Source organism: Phyllobates terribilis, unplaced genomic scaffold (assembly GCF_046119375.1).
Source record: "Phyllobates terribilis strain yellow unplaced genomic scaffold, ASM4611937v1 Scaffold_9__5_contigs__length_417890890, whole genome shotgun sequence".
Classification (NCBI taxonomy): domain Eukaryota; kingdom Metazoa; phylum Chordata; class Amphibia; order Anura; family Dendrobatidae; genus Phyllobates; species Phyllobates terribilis.
Window position 1 is genome coordinate 308,523,492 of NW_027362769.1, and position 27,017 is coordinate 308,550,508.

Genomic DNA, 27,017 nt, shown 5'->3' on the forward strand with positions numbered 1-27,017 from the left:
AATCGTACCCCGAGTTGCCAGATCTGCTCGTCAAAGTACGCCGCCTGTCAGCTCATTTTCGCAAGTCCGCTACAGCTTCCGCCGCCCTTGCTGTGTTGCAGCAGTGTTTGCAGCTTCCCGCACACCGACTGGTGTGTGATGTCCCCACACATTGGAACTCTATCCTCCACATGTTGCAAAGGATCTGTGAGCAGAAGAGAGCAGTTGTGGAGTACCAGCTGCAACAAGGCCGTCGATATTGAGGTCAGACTCCACACATAAGACCTCAGGAGTGGACCTGGATGTCTGACATATGTACCATCCTGACAAACTTTGAGGAGTCCACCAAGATGGTGAGTGGCGATGACGCCATCATTAGCGTCAGCATCCCACTTGTCTGTCTTTTGCAACGCTCTCTGCAGAAAATTAAAGAGGAGGCATTGCAGCCAGAGTATGATGAGATGGATCAAGAAGCCGTAATGGGCGATTACACACAGCCCAGCCTCATCTCATCCCAACGTGCATTGGGGGACAAGGAGGGAGAGGAGGAGGAGGAAGAACAGGAGCTGGTATCATGCGCTGTAGACGGTAGTACCTGTAAAACTGTCATACCGTCGGTTCAGCGTGGGTGGCCTGAGGACAGGGGGGAGGAGAAGGAGGAGGAGAGCATGGTCAGTCGTCATCTTGGTGAGGACACGGAAGTCTTGCCCATTACCAGTTCGGCACGCTATGTTACGCTGCGTTAACCGTGACCCTCGCGTTGTCAAAATGTTGGGTGACAGTTATTACTGGTTGGTGACACTTTTAGACCCCCGCTACAAGGAGAACTTTCACTCTCTTATTCCTGAGGTGGAGAGGTCTACAAAAATGTGGCAGTACCAGAAGGCCCTTGCTGCAGAACTGTTAAAAAAATTCCCATCTAAACACGCTAGCGGCAGAGGTCACAGTTCGTTGACCAACAGGTGAGAGAGACGCAACTGCAATCCAGCAGAGGCAGGGGAACACTGTCAACATTCTAGGGCAGTTTTCTGAGACCCGCCCAGCTTACAGGCCCTGAGGCGCGGGGTACTCTCACAAAGAGTGGAAAGTTTCAAAAGATGGTGAGGGAGTACCTTGCCGACCGTACCAGCATCCTCCATGATTCCTCTGTGCCTTTTAATTATTGGGTATCCAAGCTGGACACTTGGAATGAACTCGCTCTGTACGCCTTGGAGGTCCTGGCCTGGCCTGCAGCTAGCGTGTTATCGGAGCGTGTTTTTAGTGCCGCTGTTGGAATTATAACTGATAAGCGCACTCGCCTGTCAACTGACAATGCTGACAAGCTGACCCTTATCAAAATGAGCAAGGGCTGTATTGGGCCAGACTTCTCATCACCACTAAGTGACAGCAGAGTAACATGAAGTCAAATCCACTGTGTTATTTCGGGAAGTGTATTCCCATGCACCGCTTCACACCCACACATGGGTATACGCTTCCTCATTTCGGCTGTATTTTGCTCTTCTCCTTATCCTCAGCCTCCACCAGGGTGACCGTGGTCCGTGTTGCCAGAATTGCAAGTTCCTCCGTCCTAATTTTTGGCAGATTTTGCTTGGAAGGCATAGGCAAAGACTATGGGAGACCCACTCCCCAATAATGGGAATAATGTTTTGAATATGCTGTACTGCATGGTCTCTTGTTTGCCAGCATTGCAAGTTCCTCCGTCCTAAGTTTTGGCAGCTTTTGCTTGGAAGGCATAGGCAAAGACTATGGGATACCCACTCCCCAATAATGGGAATAATGTTTTGAATATGCTGTACTGCATGGTCTCTTGTTTGCCAGCATTGCAAGTTCCTCCGTCCTAAGTTTTGGCAGCTTTTGCTTGGAAGGCATAGGCAAAGACTATGGGATACCCACTCCCCAATAATGGGAATAATGTTTTGAATATGCTGTACTGCATGGCTCTTGTTTTCTAGCATTGCAAGTTCCTCCATCCTAATTTTTGGCAGCTTTTGCTTGGAAGGCATAGACAAAGACTATGGGAGACCCACTCCCCAATAATGGGAATAATGTTTTGAATATGCTGTACTGCATGGCTCTTCTTTGCCAGCATTGCAAGTTCCTCCGTCCTAATTTTTGGCAGCTTTTGCTTGGAAGACATAGGCAAAGACTATGGGAGACCCACTCCCCAATAATGGGAATAATGTTTTGAATATGCTGTACTGCATGGCTCTTGTAAGGGGCATTCAAATAGTCTTGTATAGCTACTGCGACCTCCACCACTCTTCCAAGGGGCATTGATATTGTCTTTTTATTCTACTGTGCCCTCCACGTCTCTTCCAAGGGGCATTAAAACCGTCTTGTTAAACCACTCTGAACTCCACGTCTCTTCCAAGGGGCATTAAAACTGTCTTGTTAAACCACTCTGAACTCCACGTCTCTTCCAAGGGGCATTAAAACCGTCTTGTTAAGCTACTGTGACCTCCACATCTCTTCCAAGGGGCATTAAAACCGTCTTGTTAAACCACTCTGAACTCCACGTCTCTTCCAAGGGGCATTAAAACTGTCTTGTTAAACCACTCTGACCTCCACGTCTCTTCCAAGGTGCATTAAAACCGTCTTGTTAAGCTACTGTGACCTCCACGTCTCTTCCAAGGGGCATTAAAACCATCTTCCAGCTTGTTAAACCACTCTGAACTCCACATCTCTTCCAAGGGGCATTAAAACCGTCTTGTTAAGCTACTGTGACCTCCACCACTCTTCCAAGGGGCATTAAAACAGTCTTGTTAAACCACTCTGAACTCCACGTCTCTTCCAAGGGGCATCAAAACCGTCTTGTTAAACCACTCTGAACTCCATGTCTCTTCCAAGAGGCATTAAAACAGTCTTGTTAAGCTACTGTGACCTCCACGTCTCTTCCAAGGGGCATTAAAACCGTCTTGTTAAACCACTCTGAACTCCACGTTTCTTCCAAGGGGCATTAAAACCGTCTTGTTAAGCTACTGTGACCTCCACATCTCTTCCAAGGGGCATTAAAACCGTCTTGTTAAACCACTCTGAACTCCACGTCTCTTCCAAGGGGCATTTAAACTGTCTTGTTAAACCACTCTGACCTCCACGTCTATTCCAAGGGGCATTAAAACTGTCTTGTTAAGCTACTGTGACCTCCACCACTATTCCAAGGGGCATTAAAACAGTCTTGTTAAACCACTCTGAACTCCACGTCTCTTCCAAGGGGCATCAAAACTGTCTTGTTAAACCACTCTGAACTCCACGTCTCTTCCAAGGGGCATTAAAACTGTCTTGTTAAACCACTCTGACTTCCACGTCTCTTCCAAGGTGCATTAAAACCGTCTTGTTAAGCTACTGTGACCTCCACGTCTCTTCCAAGGGGCATTAAAACCATCTTCCATCTTGTTAAACCACTCTGACCTCCACGTCTCTTCCAAGGGGCATTAAAACCGTCTTGTTAAACCACTCTGAACTCCACGTCTCTTCCAAGGGGCATTAAAACCATCTTGTTAAGCCACTCTGAACTCCACGTCTCTTCCAAGGGGCATGAAAACCGTCTTGTTAAACCACTCTGACCTCCACGTCTCTTCCAAGGGGCATTAAAACCATCTTGTTAAGCTACTGTGACCTCCACGTCTCTTCCAAGGGGCATTAAAACCGTCTTGTTAAACCACTCGGACCTCCATGTCTCTTCTAAGGGGCATTAAAACCATCTTGTTAAGCTACTGTGACCTCCACGTCTCTTTCAAGGGGCATTAAAACCGTCTTGTTAAGCTACTGTGACCTCCACCACTCTTCCAAGGGGCATTAAAACCATCTTGTTAAGCTACTGTGACCTCCACCACTCTACCAAGGGGCATTAAAACCGTCTTGTTAAACCACTCTGAACTCCACAGCTCTTCCAAGGGGCATTAAAACCGTCTTTTTATTCCACTGCGACCTCCACCACTCTTCCAAGGGGCATTAAAACCGCCTTGTTAAGCTACTGTGACCTCCACCACTCTTCCAAGGGGCATTAAAACTGTCTTGTTAAGCTACTGTGACCTCCACCACTCTTCCAAGGGGCATTAAAACCGTCTTGTTAAGCTACTGTGACCTCCACCACTCTTCCATGGGGCATTAAAACCGTCTTGTTAAACCACTCTGAACTCCACAGCTCTTCCAAGGGGCATTAAAACTGTCTTGTTAAGCTACTGTGACCTCCACCACTCTTCCAAGGGGCATTGATATTGTCTTTTTTATTCCACTGCAACCTCCACCACTCTTCCAGGGGGCATTAAAACCGTCTTGCTAAGCTACTGCGACCTCCACCACTCTTCCAAGGGGCATTAAAAGCGTCTTGTTAAGCTACTATGACCTCCATGTCTCTTCCAAGGGGCATTAAAACTGTCTTGTTAAACCACTCTCAACTCCACATCTCTTCCAAGGGGCATTAAAACCGTCTTGTTAAACCACTCGGACCTCCATGTCTCTTCCAAGGGGCATTAAAACCGTCTTGTTAAATCACTCTGAACTCCAAGTCTCTTCCAAGGGGCATTAAAACCGTCTTGTTAAGCTACTGTGACCTCCACGTCTCTTCCAAGGGGCATTTAAACCGTCTTGTTAAACCACTCTGACCTCCACGTCTCTTCCAAGGTGCATTAAAACCATCTTGTTAAGCTACTGTGACATCCACCACTCTTCCAAGGGGCACTGATATTGTCTTTTTATTCCACTGCGACCTCCACCACTCTTCCAAGGGGCATTAAAACCGTCTTGCTAAGCTACTGTGACCTCCACCACTCTTCCAAGGGGCATTAAAACTGTCTTGTTAAGCTACTGTGACCTCCACAACTCTTCTAAGGGGCATTAAAACTGTCTTGTTAAGCTACTGTGACCTCCACCACTTTTCCAAGGGGCATTAAAAGCGTCTTGTTAAACCACTCTGAACTCCACAGCTCTTCCAAGGGGCATTGAAATGTTGTTTTTAATTAACTCTAACCTCCACGACCCTTCCAACGGGCATTGCATTTCCTCCTAATTTTAGTCAGTTTTTGCTTTTCAATGCATAGGCAAACACTAAGGGATACCCACTCCCCAATAATGTGTAGAAGGTTTTTAGTACTCTGTAATCCACGTCTGTTTCAAGGGGCATTGCAGTTTCCTTTTTGGAAAGCCTTACATTCACTGCTTAGGCCAACAGTGTACAGCAGACCCAGTTGCTATAAATGGAAAAAACAGTTTAGTTAAGGCCCTCTGACCTCCATGTCACTTCCAAGGGGCATTGGAGTGCCTCGAAATTTTTGGTAGGCATTGCACTCACTGTATGCCCTATAACTGTGTAGCCAAACCGCTCCTTTTGGTACAGAAACATATCCTACAAGACATGTGTGGTTGACTGGCCTGATATTGATGTGAATGGTCTCTGTTCCTCCTGCTCTTTCTCCTTTGCCACCACCTCATCCATCATTCATCACCTGAAGCTTTGTTTTAACGGGAGTCATAGAACTGGGATAGTAGCTGGAAAACATCCAGCAATCCTCGGAGGAGGTAGGATATGCGCCAAAACGCTGACCACCTCAGGCCTAGCCGCTACTACATGCATGCGCTTGCATTCCAAGGAACAGAAAGCTAAGGAGATGGATGGCCTCATGATCATGAATAATTTACTCATTGTGTAGGAGGCCAACCACTGCTGCGGTCTACCTTCTGAACCTTGTGTTGAAGCCTGATTGACCCAGGACCCGCAATCCTCTATGTCTGGAGGACGTGTTTCATTCCAGTGTCCAACTGTGTCCCGGCTACCACAATATTAACCCAGTGTGACGGTGTCAGTCAGATGGACCATCCCTGGCCACATTCACTTGTCCACATGTTTGTGGTTAGGCTGTCCTTCAAATAGGGGTGGCTGGGGACCGTTTATGGACACCCGGGCGCTCCCAGGCGGCTGGGACCATGTGTGGGCACCCGACCGCGGGGCGGCTGGGGACCGAGTATGGACACCCGGCCGCCTCCTGGCGGCTGGGGACCAAGCGTGGACACCCGGCCGCTAGGCAGCTGGGGACTGAGTATGGATACTAAGCCGCCGACGCAGCCATGACGTGGTGGCCAGATTCCACCTCCACATGCCTAAAAGGCCCCATTTCAAGTGCAAGCTAGCAGTATAGTATTGCAGCCTGCGGGTGGGTGGGTGGCAGGCTGCATACTTTCGCTTGCATTGCAAGGAATGGGGGAGGTACAATTGAACACTGCCCTGGGACAAGGACTTGCACGGGGATAGTTGCAAGTCTGCATCTTCTGATGCGGCAAGGATCACTTCTGATGGGCACACTTTTAGGCAGTGACCTGGGTGTCAGAGATGCTTCCAGGGGTCTTCCTAATGCTGTTCCCATGTCTTTTCAGCACTGTATGCATGTGTCACACAGCACATGGCCAGATAAGGTTGTAAAATGTTAAAATCACATTTCCCGGTGAATGCATTTGTCACGGTTGACAGCAATACAAAAGTGCAAAAACTCATAAAAAATGCTACTTGTGAACATAGCCCAAGGTGTGGAGGAGTATTTTTGTTTTTGATTATTTATTTTACCTTATACACAAGTCTTTACCCTGGAAAGGAAGTTCCTTAACATATTTCACAGGAAAGCAGTTTCAGTTTAGTTTTTGAATGTTTTATTGTGAGCCCGTTAAAGTGGCTTAATACCTCTGACCACGTTGTTGACAGCAGTGACCTGGGGGTAAGAAATGCTTCCTGGGACGATCCCCATGCTGTCCCCATGTAATTTGAGCATGGTCACTATCGTTTTGGGCACTTTTTAGGCTTTCTACAGAATGCCGGGTGTGCCGCCACAAAAATGCTCGGGTCTCCCATAGTCTAACATTGAGCTCGTTGCTTGGGTCGAGCACCCGAGTATCACGGTGAGCTCGGCCCGAGCTTCGAGCACCCGAGCATTTTAGTGCTCGCTCAACACTACTGCTAACCTATTAATACATGGCCATCCACCTAAACTGACATCCCAAACAAGGAGAGCACTAATTAGAGAAGCAGTTAAGGAGACCATGGTCAATCTGGAGAAACTGAATAGATCCACAGCTCAGGTGGGAGAATCTGCCCACAGGACAACTATTATTCATATACTCCACAAATCTTGGCTTTATGGAAGAGTGGCAAAGAGAGTCATTTTTTTAAAGCAAGCCATAAGAAATTCAGTTTGCAGTTTGCAAAAAGCCATGTAGGAGACACTGCTGGCATGTGAAAGAAGGTGCTCTGACCTGATGAGATTTAAGTAGAACTGTTTGGGCTAGATGCAAAATGCTATGTGTGACGGAAAACTAACAGTGCACATCATCCTTATAACATCTTCCCCACTGTCAAACAAGATGGTAAGGCTATGTGCCCAAGCTGCGGAATGAAGCAGAAATTTTCTGCTTCATTTCTGCATGTCCTCTCCCGGATAAATGCATGCGGAATTCCGCACGTGTTTATCGTGCGTTTATCGTGCGATTTCCACATGCGGAATTGCCTTGCATTTTTTATTGCACTGCAAAGGCAATTCCGCTTGCGGAAACGCAAAATGAATGAACATGATGCAAATTTTTCCCTGCAGCAAAAATGCTGCGGAAAAATCCGCAGCATGGGCATTGACCTTGCGTAATCACATTGGGGACCATGGGGGGCGGATAACATAGCGTTTCACAAGCGTTTACGCTGCGGAAATTCTGCAGTATATCCGCTTGAAAAACGCTACGTGGGCACATACCCTAACAGCATTATGTTGTGGGGATGCTTTTCTTCATCAGGAACAATGAAGCTAGTCAGAGTTGATGGAAAGATCAATGGAGCTAAATACAGGGCAATCCAGGAGGAAAACATGTTAGTGGCTGCAAAAGTGGCTGCGACATAGGTTCACCTTCCAGCATGACAGCGACCCTAAACATACTGCCACACCTACAATGGAATGGTTTGGATCAAAGCATATTTATGTCTTTGAATGGTCCATTCAAAATCCAAACCTAATTCCCATTGAGACTCTCGGGCTAGACTTGAAAATTGCAGTTCACAGATGCTCTTCATCCTATTTCACTGAGCTAGTTTACACAGAAGAATGGGCAAAAATTTCAGCCTCTAAATGTGCAAAGCTGTAGAGACATAACCCAAAAGACTTGCAGCAGTAATTTCAGCAAAAGGTGGTCCTACAAAATAATTGACTCAGAGGGGCTGAATACAAATGAACATCACAGTTTTCAAATTTATATTGTTTAAACCCTTAACGACCGCCGTAACGCATTTTCACAGCGGTCGTTAAGGGCACTTATGCCTCAGTGCCGCTCTTTCACGTCGCTGAGGCATAAGTCGATAGCACAGCCGGTGGGGGCGATTCCCGCGGGTGTTAGCTGTATATGACAGGTGACACTTTGCAGTATTGACCCCGACCGCTTTTGATACCGATCGGGGCAGATTGACCCTTTAAATACCGCTATCAATTGTGACAGCATTATTTAAGTGATTACAAGGGGGTTGCAAGACCCTGTTAGTAACCATCAGACCCCCAGCGATGAGAATCGCAGGTCCCAATGGTCATGTGATGATCCCAGGGTATGGTGACCTGTGAGATCCAGCACTAAGCTGGATCTCACAGGCACAGTCAAGATGAGTCAGAGAGTCACAGTCAAGATGAGTCAGTGAGTCACAGCCAAGTCTCATGCACTGCAATACATGAGAACTGCAGTTTATGAGACCAGGGATCAAAGTGAAAATTACACGTCCCACAGTGTGACTTAGTAAAAAAAAAAAAAAAGTGTAATAAAACATGTAAAAAAAAATAAATAAAAAAAAGTGCACACAAATAACTAAAATCTGTTTCGCTGCTCAAAAAGCAGCGTTTGTGATAAACTAAAAGTAAACAAAAAACCTACATATAATTGGTATCACTGCATCCAGAACAGCCCGCTCAGTAAAATTCTCACGTTATTTATTTCATTTGGTGAACGCTGTAAAAAAAAAAAAAAAAAAAAACACGCCAAAAATTACGCTTTTTGTTGACTCACAAAAAAAGTGAATAGAAAGTGATCAAAAAGTTGTATGTAAAAAAAAATTATACAAATAAAAATACCAAACGGTCCCACAAAAAACAAGCCATAATATGGCTCATTCGGCAAAAAAATAAAAAGTTACAGCTCTCAGAATATGACGATGCAAAATTAAATTCTTTTTTGTAAAATAGTGTTTCAGTGTGTAAAAATAGCAAAGCATAATTGAAAATGATAAATCTGGTATTGCTGTAATCGTAGCAACCCGACGAACAAATCAGTCTTATTACTTTTACCGAACGGTGCAAAAAAAATAAAAACAATAACTAAATTGCTGTTTTTTGTTTATTCTGTGTCTGAAAAATCAGAATAAAAAGCAATCAAAAATTACTATGTGCCCCAAAATGGTACCAAAAAAATCTGTATCTCGTCCCGCAAAAAATAAGCCCTCATACATCTCTGTTTGACAAAAAATAAAAAAGTTACAGCTCTTAGAATATGGTGCCAAAAATAACTACTTTTTATTAAAAAAAAAAAAGCATTTTTACTGTGTGGTAGCAGCAAATCCTAAAAAAAATATATATACAGTGGGTATGGAAAGTATTCAGACCCCTTTAAATTTTTCACTCTTTATTTCATTGCAGCCATTTGGTAAATTCTAAAAAGTTATTTTTTTTCCTCAATAACCCCTTCGCAACCTTGGATTTTGTCGTTTTTGCTTTTTCGTTTTTTGCTCCCCTTGTTCCCAGAGCCATAGCGCCTTTATTTTTTGGACAATATGGCCGTGTGAGGGCTTATTTTTTGCGATACAAGTTGTACTTTTCAACGCCATTACTAGTTTTACCATATCTTGTACAGGAAAACAGGAAAAAAATTCCAAGTGCGGTAAAATTGCAAAAAAAGTGCAATACCACAGTTGTTTTTTATTTATTTTTTTTACCACGTTCACTGAATGCTAAAACTGACCTGCCATTCTTATTCTCCAGGTCATGTATAGGTTCTTTTATATTTAAGTGGTGAAAAAAAATTCCAAAATTTGGTAAAAAAAACTAAAAAAAAATAGCGCCATTTTCCGAGACCTGTAGCGTCTCCATTTTTCTGGATTTGGGGCTGGGTGAGGGCTTATTTTTTGCGCGCCGGGCTGACGTTTTTATTGATAACATTTTGGGATAGATCCGATGTTTTGATCGCCCGTTATTGCATTTTATTGCAATTTTGCGGCACCCAAAAAACGTAATTCTGGCGTTTAGAATTTTTTTCTCGTTACACCGTTTACCGATCTTATTAATTATTTTTTTATATTGATAGATGGGGCGATTATGAACGCGGCGATATCAAATATGTGTATGTGGGTTTTTTTTTTATATATATTTTATTTTGAATGGGGCGAAAGGGGGGTAATTTAAACTTTTATATTTTTTTTATTTTTTTTATATTTTTAAAAACATTTTTTTTTCACTTACTGCATGCTTCAATAGTCTCCACAGGAGACTAGAAGCAGCAGTTGTCTGATTGTCTCTGCTACATACAGGGGACAAGCAGATCCCCCGCATGCAGCAGAAATGGTCCTGTGCTATGAGCGCCGACCACAAGGTGGCGCTCATAGCCACGAGATCATGACAACCACAGGCGTCTGCTGCAGACCCTGGTTTGTCATGCACGCCCATCGGTGACCCGCGATCACGTGACGGGGTCGCCGGTGGGCGGGGCTTATGACGCGCAACCCGGAAGCGCGCGTTAAATGCCGCTGTCGGAGATTGACAGCGGCATTTAACATGTAAACAGCCGCGGTTGGATCGCGATTCCACCCGCGGCTGTTGCGGGCACATGTCAGCTGTAAGAATCAGCTGACATGTGCTCGGTTCAGTGAGGGCTCAGCGCAGCAGCCCTCACTGAACCGGGGGTACGCAAATGTGCGTACTAATATGGCAAGGGTTGGAAAGGGGTTAAAGTATACCCTGCACATTGACTGAAAAAAAAAATGTTGAAATTTTTGCAAATTTATTAAAAAAGAAAAACTGAAATATCACATGGTCATAAGCATTCAGACCCTCTGCTCAGACACTCATATTTAAGTCACATGCTGTCCATTTCCTTGTGATCCTCCTTGAGCTGGTTCTACTCCTTCATTGGAGTCCAGCTGTGTTTAATTAAACTGATAGGACTTGATTTGGAAAAGCACACACCTGTCTATATAAGACCTCACAGCACACAGTGCATGTCAGAGCAAATGAGAATCATGAGCTCAAAGTAACTGCCCAAGGAGCTCAGAGACAGAATTGTGGCAAGGCACAGCTCTGGCCAAGGTTACAAAAGAATTTCTGCATTACTCAACGTTCCTAAGAGCACAGTGGCCTCCATAATCCTTAAATGGAAGAAGTTTGGGACCACCAGAAGTCTTCCTAGACCTGGCCATCCAGCCAAACTGAGCAATCGTGGGAGAAGAGCCTTGGTGAGAGAGGTAAAAAAGAATCCCAAGATCACTGTGGCTGAGCTCCAGAGATGCAGTAGGCAGATGGGAGAAAGTTCCACAAAGTCACCTATCACTGCAGCCCTCCACCATTCGGGCCTTTATGGCAGAGTGGCCTAACGGAAACCTCTCCTCAGTGCAAGACATATGAAAGCCCGCATAGAGTTTTCTCAAAAACACATGAAGGACTCCCAAACTATGAGAAATACGATTCTCTGGTCTGATGAGACAAAGATAGAACTTTTTGGTGATACTTCTAAGCGGTATGTGTGGAGAAAACCAGGCACTGCTCATCACCTGCCCAATACAATCCCAACAGTGAAACATGGTGGTGGCAGCATCATGCTATGGTGGTGTTTTTCAGCTGCAGGGACAGAACGACTGCTTGAAATTGAAAGAAACATGAATGCAGCCAAGTACAGAGATATCCTGGATGAAAACCTCTTCCAGAGGCTCTGGACCTCAGACTTGGCCGAAGGTTCACCTTCCAACAAGACAATGACCCTAAGCACACAGCTAAATTAACAAAGGAGTGGCTTCATAACAACTCTGTGACCATTCTTGACTGGCCCAGTTAGAGCCCTGACCTAAACCCAATTGAGCATCTCTGGAAAGACCTGAAAATGGCTGTCCACCAACGTTCACCATTCAACCTGACAGAACTGGAGAGGATCTGCAAGGAAGAATGGCAGAGGATCCCCAAATCAAGGTGTGAAAAATTTGTTGTATCATTCCCAAGAAGACGCATGACTGTACTAGCTCAAAAGGGTGCTTATACTCAATACTGAGCAAAGGGTCTGAATACTTATGACCATGTGGTATTTCAGTTTTTCTTTTTTAATAGATTTGCAAAAAATGTCTACATTTCTGTTTTTTTTTCAGTCAAGATAGGGTACAGAACACTATTCCAAAGACATATATGATGCATATTGGCTGGAGATCAACTTGGTCATACCTCCCCATTTAGTAAATATGGACAAAACTATGCAGTGGATCCCTAATGATACAACCTAAACTTGGAATAAATCAAAATACCACCTGCAATTAATATAACGACAATCTTTATTGAAATTTTTTTTTTTTTAAAAAAATCTTATTACAAAACTACAAATGATTAAAAAAATTCAAGAGGAAAGGATGAATCAAAAGAATGTGGGCACATGTGGACCAAGATACATCCCCGATGTTGAGATCTCATACATATAAATTAGTAGTCATAGGAGGGGTTTATGTAAAAATGCCTGGTCCAGCACCACAAGTAACGCCCGGGATCGGGCATTTTTACATTCCTGATGGGTAAGTTCGATAAGCTTAAACCGGTGCTCCTATTTGGGAGGGCATTAACTTATAACTCTTTTGCATAGACTCATATTATTTCAGTATTTGTATTAGTATATTTAACAGCAAGGTTTATATCGAGCTGAGCCCTATGTAGGGACGTTTTTTGCATATTTACACCCTATGTTGTTCACTGGGTAGAGAGGTGGGGCCTATATTGGAAAGAAAACTCCTCCTATGACTACTAATTTATATGTATGAGATCTCAACATCGGAGATGTATCCTGATCCACACGTGCCGACATTCTTTTGATTCATCCTTTCCTCTTGAATCTTTTTAATCATTTGTGGTTTTGTAATAATAATTTTTTTTAAAAAAAAATTTCAATAAAGATTGTCGTTATATTAATTGCAGGTGGTATATGGATTTATTCCAAGTTTAGGTTGTAAGATAGGGAGCAGAGTGTACTTTAATGAGAAAAAAAATTAACTTTTTAGAATTTAACAAATGGCTGCAATGAAACAAAGAGCGAAAAAATTAAAGGGATCAGAAGACTTTCCGTACCCACTGTAAATCTGGTATCACTGTAATCACACCGACCCGAAGAATAAATCCGCCTTATCACTTATACCACACGATGAACAGCGCAAAAATAAAAGTAAGGACTATTCCAAAAAAAAACGCATAAGGCTTGGCTCACATTTATCCTGCGCTCTCCGCTGAGTGCCTACGTCGTGGTTTCCATGTAAATTCCCCAAGGCTGCAATTCACACAAAACCCCATATGGAGACACTCACTTATGAGGCCGATGGAGTCTCTTTGGACTGGTCTCTGTTCCGGCGGCGTCTCTTCATTTTAGGCTTTTGTTTAGCGCACAAGTGTGGACGATCACAGACCTATGCAAGCCTATTAAGATGGAGACCACCGGAGCAGACGTCAAACAGACTCCAAAGTGTCTCCATCTGCCTCATTATTGTGGTTGGTTCCTTCGGGGGTTTCATCTGAATCACATTTTTGTGGGATTTACACAGAAACCCCAAAGAAAGTGCTCAGTGTAGACTTGCGATCCAGTCTTATTCTGGAAGCAATCAAAAATTATGTACCCCAAAATATTACCAATAAAGCTTCTAATTTATCCCATCACTGGAACTATAGGGGTCCCACGTTACTGGCAGAACAAAGACTCTGGAAAAGCGACAGCTCCCACCCCCTCAAATAAAATCTAGTGAATTCTGCGCTCCCAAATCCAAATACACTCCTCCTTATGAGTACCACTGTGCCTAAACTGTAGAAAGCGGCCACAATTTTCACATTATTGTAGCGGAATGAACACTTAACAATTTACTGGGTGTGTGTCACCAGGAGAAATGTATGGGGGCACTACACTTTTTGGGGGCACAATGTATGGGCACTAAACTGGTATATTTGCAATTCTCCAGAATAAAGCCTGGCATGGATGGTACATAATAGTCACTGCAGCCTTAGATGAATTCATTGAGATGTGTAATTTCTACAATGTGGACACTTTTGGATTTTTTCTGCTGTTCTGGCACTTTTGGGGCTCCTCAAATGTCGCCCACAAATTCTACCAAAATCTATGATCCAAAAGTCAAATACTTCCTTCTCAGCCTTGATGTGTAGTCTAACAGTAATTTCTAATGACATATGAGGCATCATCATGATCGGGAGAAATGGAATAACAAATTCTGGGGTCCGTTTTCTCCTATTATCCATTGTAAAAATTACAAATTTGGGGCTAAAACTACATTTTGTGAAAAAAAAATGAAAATGTTCAATATGACGAACTAATGTTATCAAATTCTGTGTAGTACCTGTGGGTTCAAAATGCTCACTATACCCATGAATAAAATCCTTGAGGGGTGCAGTTTCCAAAATTGGGAAACTTGTCGGGTTTTCCACTGGTTAGGCACATCAGGGGCTCTTCAAACGCGACATGACGCCCGCAGACCATTCCATCAAAGTCTGCACTCCAAACATCACTCCTTCATTTCCAAGCCTTGCCGTGTGCCCAAACAATAGTTTTCCCCTACATATGGGCTAAAAGTCCATTTTTATTTAAAAAAAACTTGATTTTTTTATTTCACGCCTCTACGTTATAAACTTCTGTGAAGCACCTGGAGGTTCTATCTGGTTCTCTGCTTACATATTTATCTGTATGCTCTTATGACAGCTCACTGATCGTTCAGTGACCTGCCTCCTATTTTACATAATGCATCTAATAGTGCGGGGCTAGGTAAAATAGGAGGTTGGTCAGTGAAGGGACAGTGAGCTGTCATAAGAGCATATAGCTGAATATATAAGCAGAGCACCAGGTAGAGCCCACAGTCCCGCCCCAAAGCACGAGCATATCATTATCTCCAAAGTGAAAGTAAATATTAAACAAGAACCACAGGATGGATTTCATCAACCAAGGTATCATTTTAATCAGTGTAATGTGCCCACCTGTCAGTGTATGTAATTTCCTTAGCACAATCCTGCTGACAGGTGAGCTTTCACCCCTTCATCCCGAAGCCTGTTTCACCTTCCTGACCAGGCCAATTTTTTGAATTCTGACCACTGTCACGTTATGAGGTAATCACTTTGGAATGATTCAATGGATCCCGGTGATTCGGAGATCGTTTTTCAATGAAATATTGTACTTTATGATAGTGGTAAAATTTCTTCTATATAACTTGCGTTTGTGAAAAAATTGTAAATTTGGCAAAAATTTTGAAAATTTTGCACATTTCTGATCTTTATTCCCTTAAATCAGAGAGATATGTCACACAAAATAGTTAATAAATAACATTTTCCACATGTCTACTTTACATCAGCTCATTTTTGGAACCAATTTTTTTTTTTCGCTAGGAAGCTCTAAGGGTTAAAAGTTGACCAGCATTTTCTCATTTTTATAACAAAATTTACAAAACTACATCACATTTGAAGTGACTTTGAGGGGTCTATATGACAGAAAATACCCAAAAGTGACAGCATTCTAAAAACTTCACCCCTCAAGGTGCTCAAAACCACATTCAAGAAGTTTATTAACCCTTCAGGTGCTTCACAGGAATTTTTGGAATGTGGAAGGAAAAAAATAAACATTTAACTTTTTTTTACAGAAATGTTACTTTAGACTCATTTTTTTCTACTTTCAGAAGAGTAACAGGAGAAAATGGACCCCAAATATATGTTGTGCAGTTTCTCTTGAGCACACCAATACTCAATATATGGGGAAAAAACACTGTTTGGGCATATGGCAGGGTTTGGAAGGGAATGAGCGCCATTTGACTTTTTGAATGTAAAATTTGCTGGCATAATTAACGGACACCATGTCGTGTTTGGAGGGCCACTGATGTGCCTAAACAGGGAAACCCCCCACAAGTGACACCATTTTGGAAACTAGACCCCTCAGGGAACTTATCTAGAAGAACAGAAGCTTATAATGTTGAGCCGTGAAAATAAAGAAATCAAATTTTTCCACAAAAATGTTTTTTTCAGCCCCAAATTTTGCATTTTCACTAAGGTAACAGGAAAATTGAAGATTGCAAACTGCCGTTGTAGTGACCAGTACATTATGCCCAGCTTGTTCTTCTGGAGACATGCACCCATAAATTAGGCAGACCCTCATTGCTACAGGAATGCCAAACATGTGGACGTTAACTGTGGTTTAGACACACACTGGAGCACAGAATGGAAGGGGGCATTTGGATTTGGGAGCTCAGAATTCACTGGATTTCTTTTGGAGGGCGAGGAGCCATTTAGTTTTTCCAGAGCCTTTGTACTACCAGTAATGTGGAAGGCCCTATATTATTGTTAACAGATGACGGACCTGAGTGGGGGCTTTTTTTGTGAATGGAGTTGAAGCTTTTATTGGGAACATTTTACATAACATTTTGGATCACGTTTTTCCTGCGCTCAACGCTGAGCACTTATATCGGGGTTTCCATCTAAATCTCCAAGTGATGTGATTTAGATGAAATCCCCAAGGGATAGTATATAATGAGGCAGCAGAGTTAGTCTGGACTCCGACTAGCCTCTGTTCAGCGCTGTCCTTCTTTTCAGAATTGCACAGAACTGTGGCCGACGGCACTTTTATGCACGCCCAATAAAAAGACAGACACAGTGGGATCATAGGCCAGATGGCATCCACAGTGCCTCCATCTGTCTCATTACAGGGAATCTTCCACCGGGGGTCCCGTCTGAATCACATATTTCAGAGATTTACATAGAAACCCGGACGTAAGCAGATAAATGTGAGCCGTGCCTTACTGCAATCTTTGGGACGCACAAAGAACCAATCAACAGCATGTGAAGAATTGGTTTTATATATTTTTTTTACGCCTTTCCTCGTGCGGTATAAGTGAATAGATGACTTTATTTTTCGGGTCAGTACGATTACACGGATATCAGATTTATATCGGGTTTTTATAATTGCCTGCTGTCACACACTAAAAGACGCTTTTTATTGTAAAAACAAGTTTTTGCATCACCATATTTTGAGTGCTATAATTTTTTTATATTTTGGCCAACATGTAAGGGCTTGTTTTTGGCGGGACGAGTTGACATATTTATTGGTAGCATTTTGAGGCATGTGACATTTTTTGATCGCTTTCTATTCCGTTTTTTGGGAGGCAGAATGAACAAAATCCAGCAATTCAGGAATTGTTTTTTGGGGATTTTTTTATGCCGTTCCGCATGTGGTATAATTGATAAGGCAGATTTATTCTTCAGGTTGGTACGATTATAGCGGTACCACATTTATATCTTTTTTATGTTTTAGCGCTTTTACACAATAAAAACTATTTTATAGAAAAAATAATTATTTTGTCATCGCTTTAGTCTGAGAGCTGTAACTTTTTTATTTTTCTGCTGACGGAGCTGTATGACAGCTTGTTTTTTGTGGGACAAAATGACGTTTTCAGTGGTACCATATTTATTTACAGGCGTCTTTTTGATCGCGTTTTATTCCACTTTTTGTTTGGCGTCATTATGATAAAGCATCATTTTTTGCCTTGTTTTTTACTTCTTTTTTTTGTGAGTTCACTGAAAGGGTTAACTAGTGGAACAATTTTATAGGTCGGGTCATTACGGACGCAGCGATACCAAATAAGTGTACTTTTATTGTTTCTTTGCTTTTTTTACACAGATAAATATATTTATTAGATTAATATTTTTTCTTTTTTTTTCTTTATTTTGTGATTTTAAAAAAAAATATTTTTATAATTTTTATTAAATGTTTTATTACTTTTTTACATTGTCCCAGGGTGGAACATCATTATCAAACTTTCAGATCGCTGATCTGATGCTCTGCAATGCATCTGCAATGCAGAGCATCAGAGCAGCGTCAGACAGGCAGGAAGGAGGTGTCTCAGCTCCTGCTCTCTGAGCAGGCGCTGACAGGCCACCTTCTTGAAGGACTCCGCGGCCATCTTGGGACCTGGGGTCACAATGGAGACCATCAACACAATGCAATCACATCGCATTGTGTTGATGGGATCACAGAGGGAGCCCACTCCCTCTGTGATGCCCTGCGATGTCGCTGTCACTACTGACAGCGGCATCAGAGGGGTTAAACGACCAAGATCAGTGCGAGCACCGATCATGGGCGCTGCTGCGGGGTGTCAGCTCTCACACAGAGCTGACACCCGCATGTGATCGCAGCGGTGCTCAGCGTGAGCCCGCCTGATCACCGCGCCATACATGTACTGCTCTTTGCGAGAACACAACTCCCCCAGAGCAGTACATGTACGGCGCACGTCGGGAAGGGGTTAAGAGCATAAGAATTCAAAGTTTGAAAATTTTTGCCAAATTTCCGGGTTTTTTTTACAAGTAAACGCAAGTCATGTTGAAGAAATTTTGCCACCATCATAAGGTACAATATGTCATGAAAACGCTTTCTCAGAATGAATCAGTGGGATTAGTTCCAGAGTTATTACCTCAAAAAGTGACAGTGGTCAGAATTGTAAAATTTGGCTTGGTCATTAAGGACATATTTGGCTCCGTCCTTAAGGGGTTAAATATTTATAAAACCATGCATCATTTCCTTTATACTTCACAAATGCTACTTAGTTTTAGTATATCACATAAAATTCAATAAAAAAACAGTTAAGTTTGTGAGTGTAACATGAAAAAATGTGGAAAAGTTCAGGGGAGATGAATACTTTTTCAAAGTACTGTATATGCACACACATATATGCACGCACAGTATATGCACACACATATATGCACGCACAGTATATGCACACACATATATGCACACACATATATGCACGCACAGTATATGCACACACATATATGCACGCACAGTATATGCACAGTATATGCACACACAGTATATGCACACACATATATGCACACACATGCTGTGTCTTAGCTTACAAGAATAGAGTCTATTTTTTGTCATGTTGCTTCAATTGCATTTTTACTCATTCTGTATTTGCAACATCACTAAAAGCAGGCTGAGAGAAATTAAAAGTAACCTTTCATTCTTACAGTAATAGAAAGCAAACATCTTTGGATTTATATTAGAAAAATAGACTTGTTTATGCAGATAAAATTATAGTGAATAATTGTTACCATGGTAAGTGTGCTACAGACGTTTTTCTAAGAAGCACAATAAAATAAGATTTATTTGATGTCAAGGAATGTCACTCTCAATGTACGGGATGTCACTGTATTTGTTGTCCACTTCTGACCATTGTTTTACTGCTTTATTAACAATTTCTTCTGACAGCTGGTGAGCATATTTCAAAACAACTGGGTTAGCAGGTTTCAAGTCTTCTTTACTTCCTGGAATATCTCTAACCAAAGCAATGTTTTCATCACCTTTTTTAGATTCTTTGCCACGCTTTTTCTTCAGGTGACTGGTGTTCTTTACAGTGTAATCAGTTTTGGACTGTATGCACCCCATAATATCAGCATACCAAATAAAAACATAAATTGTAGCTCCAGGTATGTATCATGCCGACTAGAGTAATAAATGCGCTTATATAAAAACTGTTGTTTTTCAAGACTTCTTTGATTGCCTATAATGGGAAAAAAAGAAAATGAGTCCACTATGTACTGTACATAAGTATGCATACTTTGTACTATTAACATATAGGTATGTCCAAGGTCTCTTTTCCAGCACATGACAGCAGATCTGATCAGCTGTCATGTGCCCCTAACATCCGCGGGTAGAATCACAATCTACTCGCGGCTGTTAACATGTTATACTGCTGTCAAACTCCGACAGTGGCATTTAACATGGCCACACCGGAAGCGATGCATGAGACCAGTCCATCGTCACGCCCGTCACATGATCTCAGGTCGCGGATGAGTTGGCATGACAAGCCGGGGTCTGCAAGAGATCACTGTGGTTATCATAGTTGTAAAGGGAAGTGTCCTAGGTTGCACATGTATATATGTATCTGTATGCTAGCCATGCTTGCAGATAAGTGTACATGTATATATTGGCCCCCATCTCCTTATGTGTTTCAGTCTGTTTGCTGCTGTTGGGGGGCAGGATCAACAAACTGTCCAGCCATGTACTAAAACAGGTTTTGCGAGTATGGCTGGACATGTACAAAGACCTTAGCCAGTGGGCGGGGAATACCACCTCATTTCCTGTGCAGGACTAAAAAACCCCAGAGCACTCATGTGCTGGCCTCTTTGCTCTTTGGATGGAGAGATGGAGAGATGGACATAACACATGGCTGAGTATCTCTCTTCCCCTGTAACTCTTTACTTACTAGCCCTACATACATTGTACTAACCTTACTATCCTTGTATATATATATATATATACTGTATATAGGGAAAGTTAGTATAGTTGGGTGGGCTGATATTGCATGAGTCATTAGGAAACATGGGTGGAAAATAGGTAATTGGGAATTGTATATTGTTATTATTATTGTGTACTGTGTTAATGGGATAAATAGTAGTATATTAACTGCAGACTTTTGTGTAATAAATACCTTTTATTAGCACACGGTTTTGTCTCAGTTGGTGTATAGTATAAGGCACAGATAACGTTAGTGGATATTAATTATTAATAATCAAGTTTGATGTTAATAGTTAATATCGGACCTCAATAGAGGAGTAGGAGAGTTCCCCCATTAATTACTGATGTTTTTGGAGGGAAACCTCATCCTTTGACAATGATAGTAAGGTTAGTACAATGTATGTAGGGCTAGTAAGTAAAGAGTTACAGGGGAAGAGAGATACTCAGCCATGTGTTAGGTCCATCTCTCCATGTCTCCAACTCAGTCCAAAAAACAAAAAGGGCAGCACATGAGTGCTCTGGGGTTTTTTTAGTCCTGCACAGGAAATGAGGTGGTATTCCCCGCCCACTGGCTAAGGTCTTTGTACATGTCCAGCCATACTCGCAAAACCTGTTTTAGTACATGGCTGGACAGTTTGTTGATCCTGCCCCCAACAGCAGCAAACAGACTGAAACACATAAGGAGATGGGGGCCAATATATACATGTACACTTATCTGCAAGCATGGCTAGCATACAGATACATATATACATGTACAACCTAGGACACTTCCCTTTACAATAGTCGACCTGCTATGAGTGCCACCCAGTGGTCGGCACTCATAGCAGATGAGTATTTCTGCAACACATAGCAGGGCTGAAGGCCTGCTATTTGTTGCACAGTCGAACAAATGATCGCAGCTTCAAGTCTCCAATGGAGACGACTGAAGCATGTGAAAAGTGAAAAAAAAGTTTTTAAAAATATTAAAAAAATAAAAAAAATATAAAAGTTCAAATCACACCCCCCTTTCGCCTCATTCAAAATAAAACAATTAAAACAAAATTAAAAATACACATATTTGGTTTCGCCCCGGTCAGAATTGCCCAATTTATTAATATATAAAAATAATTAATCTGAATGGTAAACGGCATAACAAGAAAAAAAGTCAAAAATACAAAATTATGTTTTTTTGGTTGCCACAACATTGCAATAGAATGCAATAGCGGGCGGTCAAAACATCGCATCTACACCAAAATGGTATCAATAAAAATTTCAGCTTGACACACAAAAAATAAGCCCCATCCAGCCCCAGATCCCAAAAAATGGAGACGCTACGGGTCTCGGAAAATGGCGCCATTTTTTTTTTTTTTGCAAACTTATACATTTTTGGTATCTACAAACTTGTAATGAGCTGGAAAATCATAATGGCACATCAGTTTTACCATTTAGTGAACATGGTAAAAAAAAAAAAAAAACAACTATTGTGGAATTGCACTTTTGTTGCAATTTCACCGCACTTTTTTTCCCGTTTTTTCAGTACACGATATGGTAAAAATAATGGTGTCATTCAAAAGTACAACAAAAAAACAAGCCCTCACATTGCCATGTTGATGGAAAAATAAAAAAGTTATGGCTCTGGCAACAAAAAACATGCAAAAAGGGAAAAACCTAAGGTGGTAAAGGGGTTAAATGTGGCCTGACTTTCGAGGAACTGTGAGGCGGGGAGGCCCTACAAGGCAGTATTTTCATCATTATTTTGCATTAGTGTATTGAAGTCAAAACAAGGAGTGGGTCAGAAATACAGTAAAGGAACATAACATGGAACTGTTTATCTTCCATGCCTGGATTTTGTCTTACAAATACTTATGTAAAAACCTGAATAAATTAATATGAAAGAAAAGATACCAGTGTGTCTAAAGTGGACAAAACTGCATATAAAGTGGACATAACTGCATGAGTACTACGATTTGGCAGGTACAATTGGAACTACTTGGCTGAAACAATTCTTTGTGTAATCTCAATCATGGTCGAAAGTGTTGGCACCCTTGAAATTGTTCCAAAAAAATATGTATTTCTCCCAGAAAATTATTGCAAATACACGTTTTGTTATACTCATGTTTATTTACTTTGTGTGTATTGGAACAACACAAAAAAGTAGAGAGAAAAAAGGCAAATTGAACATCATTTCACACGAGACCCCAAAATAGGCCAGACATAATTGTTGGCACCTTTACAAAATTGTGGGTAAACAACTTTGTTTCAAGCATGTGTCAAACTGTTACACAAGTAACAGGTGTGGGCAATATGAAAATCACACCTGAAACCAGATAAAAAGGGGAGAAGTTGACTCAATCTTTGTATTGTGTGTCTGTGTGCCACACTTCATTTTCTTGAACAATTTCAAAGGTGCAAACACTTTCGGTATTCCATAAATCACAATGAGGTCTTATATTAATTTACACATACAGTACAGGCCAAAAGTTTGGACACACATTCTCATTCAAAGATTTTTCTGTATTTTCATAACTATGAAAATTGTACATTCACACTGAAGGCATCAAAATTATGAATTAACACATGTGGAATTATATACTTAACAAAAAAGTGTGAAACAACTGAAAATATGTCTTATATTCTAGGTTCTTCAAAGCAGCCACCTTTTGCTTTGATGACTGCTTTGCACACTCTTGGCATTCTCTTGATGAGTTTCAAGAGGTAGTCACCGGAAATGGTCTTCCAACAATCTTGAAGGAGTTCCCAGAGATGCTTAGCACTTGTTGGCCCTCTTGCCTTCACTCTGCGGTCCAGCTCACCCCAAACCATCTCGATTGGGTTCAGGTCTGGTGACTGTGGAGGCCAGGTCATCTGGCGTAGCACCCCATCACTCTCCTTCTTGGTCAAATAGCCCTTACACAGCCTGCAGGTGTGTTTGGGGTCATTGTCCTGTTGAAAATTAAATGATGGTCCAACTAAACACAAACCGGATGGAATAGCATGCCGCTGCAAGATGCTGTGGTAGCCATGCTGGTTCAGTATGCCTTCAATTTTGAATAAATCCCCAACAGTGTCACCAGCAAAGCACCCCCACACCATCGCACCTCCTCCTCCATGCTTCACGGTGGGAACCAGGCATGTAGAGTCCATCCGTTCACCTTTTCTGCGTCGCACAAAGACACGTTGGTTGGAACCAAAGATCTCAAATTTGGACTCATCAGACCAAAGCACAGATTTCCACTGGTCTAATGTCCATTCCTTGTGTTCTTTAGCCCAAACAAGTCTCTTCTGCTTGTTGCCTGTCCTTAGCAGTGGTTTCCTAGCAGCTATTTTACCATGAAGGCCTGCTGCACAAAGTCTCCTCTTAACAGTTGTTATAGAGATGTGTCTGCTGCTAGAACTCTGTGTGGCATTGACCTGGTCTCTAATCTGAGCTGCTGTTAACCTGCGATTTCTGAGGCTGGTGACTCGGATAAACTTATCCTCAGAAGCAGAGATGACTCTTGGTCTTCCTTTCCTGGGGCGGTCCTCATGTTAGCCAGTTTCTTTGTAGCGCTTGATGGTTTTTGCAACTGCACTTGGGGACACTTTCAAAGTTTTCCCAATTTTTCGCACTGACTGACCTTCATTTCTTAAAGTAATGATGGCCACTCGTTTTTCTTTACTTAGCTGCTTTTTTCTTGCCATAATTCAAATTCTAACAGTCTATTCAGTAGGACTATCAGCTGTGTATCCACCAGACTTCTGCACAACACAACTGATGGTCCCAACCGCATTTATAAGACAAGAAATCCCACTTATTAAACCTGACAGGGCACACCTGTGAAGTGAAAATCATTTCCCGTGACTACATCTTGAAGCTCATCAAGAGAATGCCAAGAGTCTGCAAAGCAGTCAACAAAGCAAAAGGTGGCTACTTTAAAGAACCAAGAATAAAAGACATATTTTCAGTTGTTTCACACTTTTTTGCTAAGTATATAATTCCACATGTGTTAATTCATAGTTTTGACGCCTTCAGTGTGAATGTACAATTTTCAAAGTCATGAAAATACAGAAAAATCTTTAAATGAGAAGGTGTGTCCAAACTTTTGGTCTGTACTGTATATTTAATAATTTGGGCAAATAATAACCAATTTTTAAATATTTCATGTTTTGTACATATCACCCCCCAATGGATGTCACTTCAGATGCTATTTATCCTTCAGTTGCCATTGCAACATCCTGTGGTTCCCAGAGCCCTGGTCGATCTTACACAAAGCAGACTCTCTCGCAGCTGGCTTCTTGCCAGCATAGTTGTGCTGTGTGTAGAACAGAGCTTCTACTGTGATTGATGATGTCACCGGAAAGACCAAGCCATATGAAACCCAAGGAAAAAAAGACAGTATGCACTGACAGGAATCACCAAATAAATTCAAAACAATTTTTATTAACAAAACAAGGCAAACCAAAACAATTTAAAAAACAATAAAAAGCAAAAAAAAGCTATACAATATTCAAGACCACTATATGGTCCAATCCTCAAAATTCTATTAAATAAATAAAAGTATTCATCAAAGCAATAGATAATTTACTCACAAAATAAGTGTCACCATATATCCATAAGCAAGTTAACTATATGAGATATCAAATATGATCATTTAAAAATGCATATACAGTGTTAGTCATAATGTCTAGTCATGTTACATAAGTAGTTCTCCAAGTACAAACATGCAAAGAATAAAGTGCATGTGCTAAACATAGTTATTAAATATCATAGAGCCATTTGTACATAATATATGCTGCTGGCACAATTTACCAAAGATAAAAATCAAAGATGCAGATATAAATACTGTTAGCAAAAGAGAGGAGAAAACAACGCAGAGAAAAAAATAGTAATTCTGGGGCAAGCGCAGATGAAGAGATACTTAGGTATTTATTACAGTCATACATTCTGTAACAAGGAATAAATTGCTAAATTACTCCATATGAATTTATTTAGCAAATTATACCATTTTAGAGTATGTATGATTATAATAACTACCTAAGTATCACTTCATCTGCGCTTGCGCCAGAATTACTATCTTCTATTGGAAGGTGTTGCCGTCTTGGCAACACTGTGTTTTTTGCTTTTTCACTTCCAGATCATCTTATGCATTCCATGCTGGTTCTGTGCCTATAGTTCCGATGCACACGTGCGCAACCACCCACAGACCACAATACTAAACTGCCACATTTCATGACTGCTTGCACTGGAAATGCTGCCTTTTAGACTCGTAGAGACGGAAGCTTTCTGCAACCTCATGGCGGCGTCCGCCACTATTTCTTCCAGTGTGTCGTCCCCACCTTACACAAACACGTGTCCCAGAACATTACTCGTGCCCTCACTAATGTTACTGGAAAGGTCCACCTAACCACAGACATGTGGACAAGTGCTTGTGGCCAGGGATGCTACAGCTCACTGATGGCACACTAGGTAAATATTGTGGAAGCTGGGATCCAGTCGGACCCTGAGACAGAACACGTCTTCCCAACACCAAGGTTTGCGGGCCCTAGGTCAATCAGGGTTGCCCCCAGATTCTACAGCTCCTGCACCTTCCGAAATGACCACATCAGTAGCAAGCTGGAAGCACTGCAGCACTGCCTCGGCCAAGCAGCAACAGGCTGTGCTGAAGCTAATATGCTTAAGCGACAAACCGCACACCACTGCAGATTTGTTGAAAGCTGTAACAGAGCAAGCAGATCTGTGGTTGTCACCGCTGAACCTACAGCCAGGCATGATCGTGTGTGACAATGGCCGGAACCTGTTGGCGACTCTGAGGCTGGGGCAACAGGGCTGGCGTCAGCACCCGGCACACCCGGGCAAGTGCCGGGGCCCTGATGCGCTGGGTACTCTGACAAAGAGGGAAAAGTTGTGGAAGATTGCTGAAGGAGTACCTTGCCGACAGTACTAGCATCCTCTGTGATTCGTCTATGCCTTATAACTATTGGGTATCCAAGATGGACACGTGGCATGAACTGGCTCTCTACGCCTTGGAAGTCCTGACCTGCCCTGCCACTAGTGACTCACCCCCTGGGCCATGGGGTACTCGAAACCGAGTCTTCTAGTGTGTGATGCTGATGGGGGTAGTAGTGGCAACCCGGTCCCGTGGCTCAGGGTGGTCGAACCAGTGGCAGTCTATTTATGTGGTTTTTATGATTAAATGTCCGACTACGCCACCCGTGGATTGCGGCTATTATGAACCGCCGCTACGGGGCAGTCCACTGAGGCTGATGGTGTGTGCAGCAGAGATAGTATAACTCCCCACGGGAGGAGTGTAGCCTCAGGTCAGTGAATGCTGATGATAGGGATGATGGTGCAGGAGCGGCAATAACGACACGGAGTCAGTGAAGCAGTCCAGGGTCTTTACTCACAGTTCTTATACTCCAGGCCAATTCTGCAGGCAATGGCCGCCCACGTCGTTCTGCGCTCACCAGGTGAGGGGTTCGGCCGACTCCCAGATAACTTTGGAGTGTTTCACAGGACCCCCTTCGTGTGTCCTTTCTCTGGCCTGTCATACCCCACAAGTGACCACGCTTCT

General features: G+C 42.3%; 1 long non-coding RNA gene across 3 annotated transcripts in view; it reads right to left on the bottom strand.

The window, feature by feature from the left end:
• The window catches only part of LOC141162151 (uncharacterized), a 305,553-nt gene that overhangs the window by 190,716 nt on the left and 87,820 nt on the right, over positions 1 to 27,017 (bottom strand). The window contains exon 4 of one of the 3 annotated variants that reach the window (XR_012250742.1): positions 19,683 to 19,750. The exons of 1 other annotated variant lie outside the window; for it this stretch is intronic. This is a non-coding gene — a long non-coding RNA (uncharacterized lncRNA). Of the gene's footprint in view, positions 1 to 19,682; positions 19,751 to 27,017 lie in introns of those variants that run through there. One more of the 3 variants, XR_012250743.1, reaches the window with a different exon arrangement.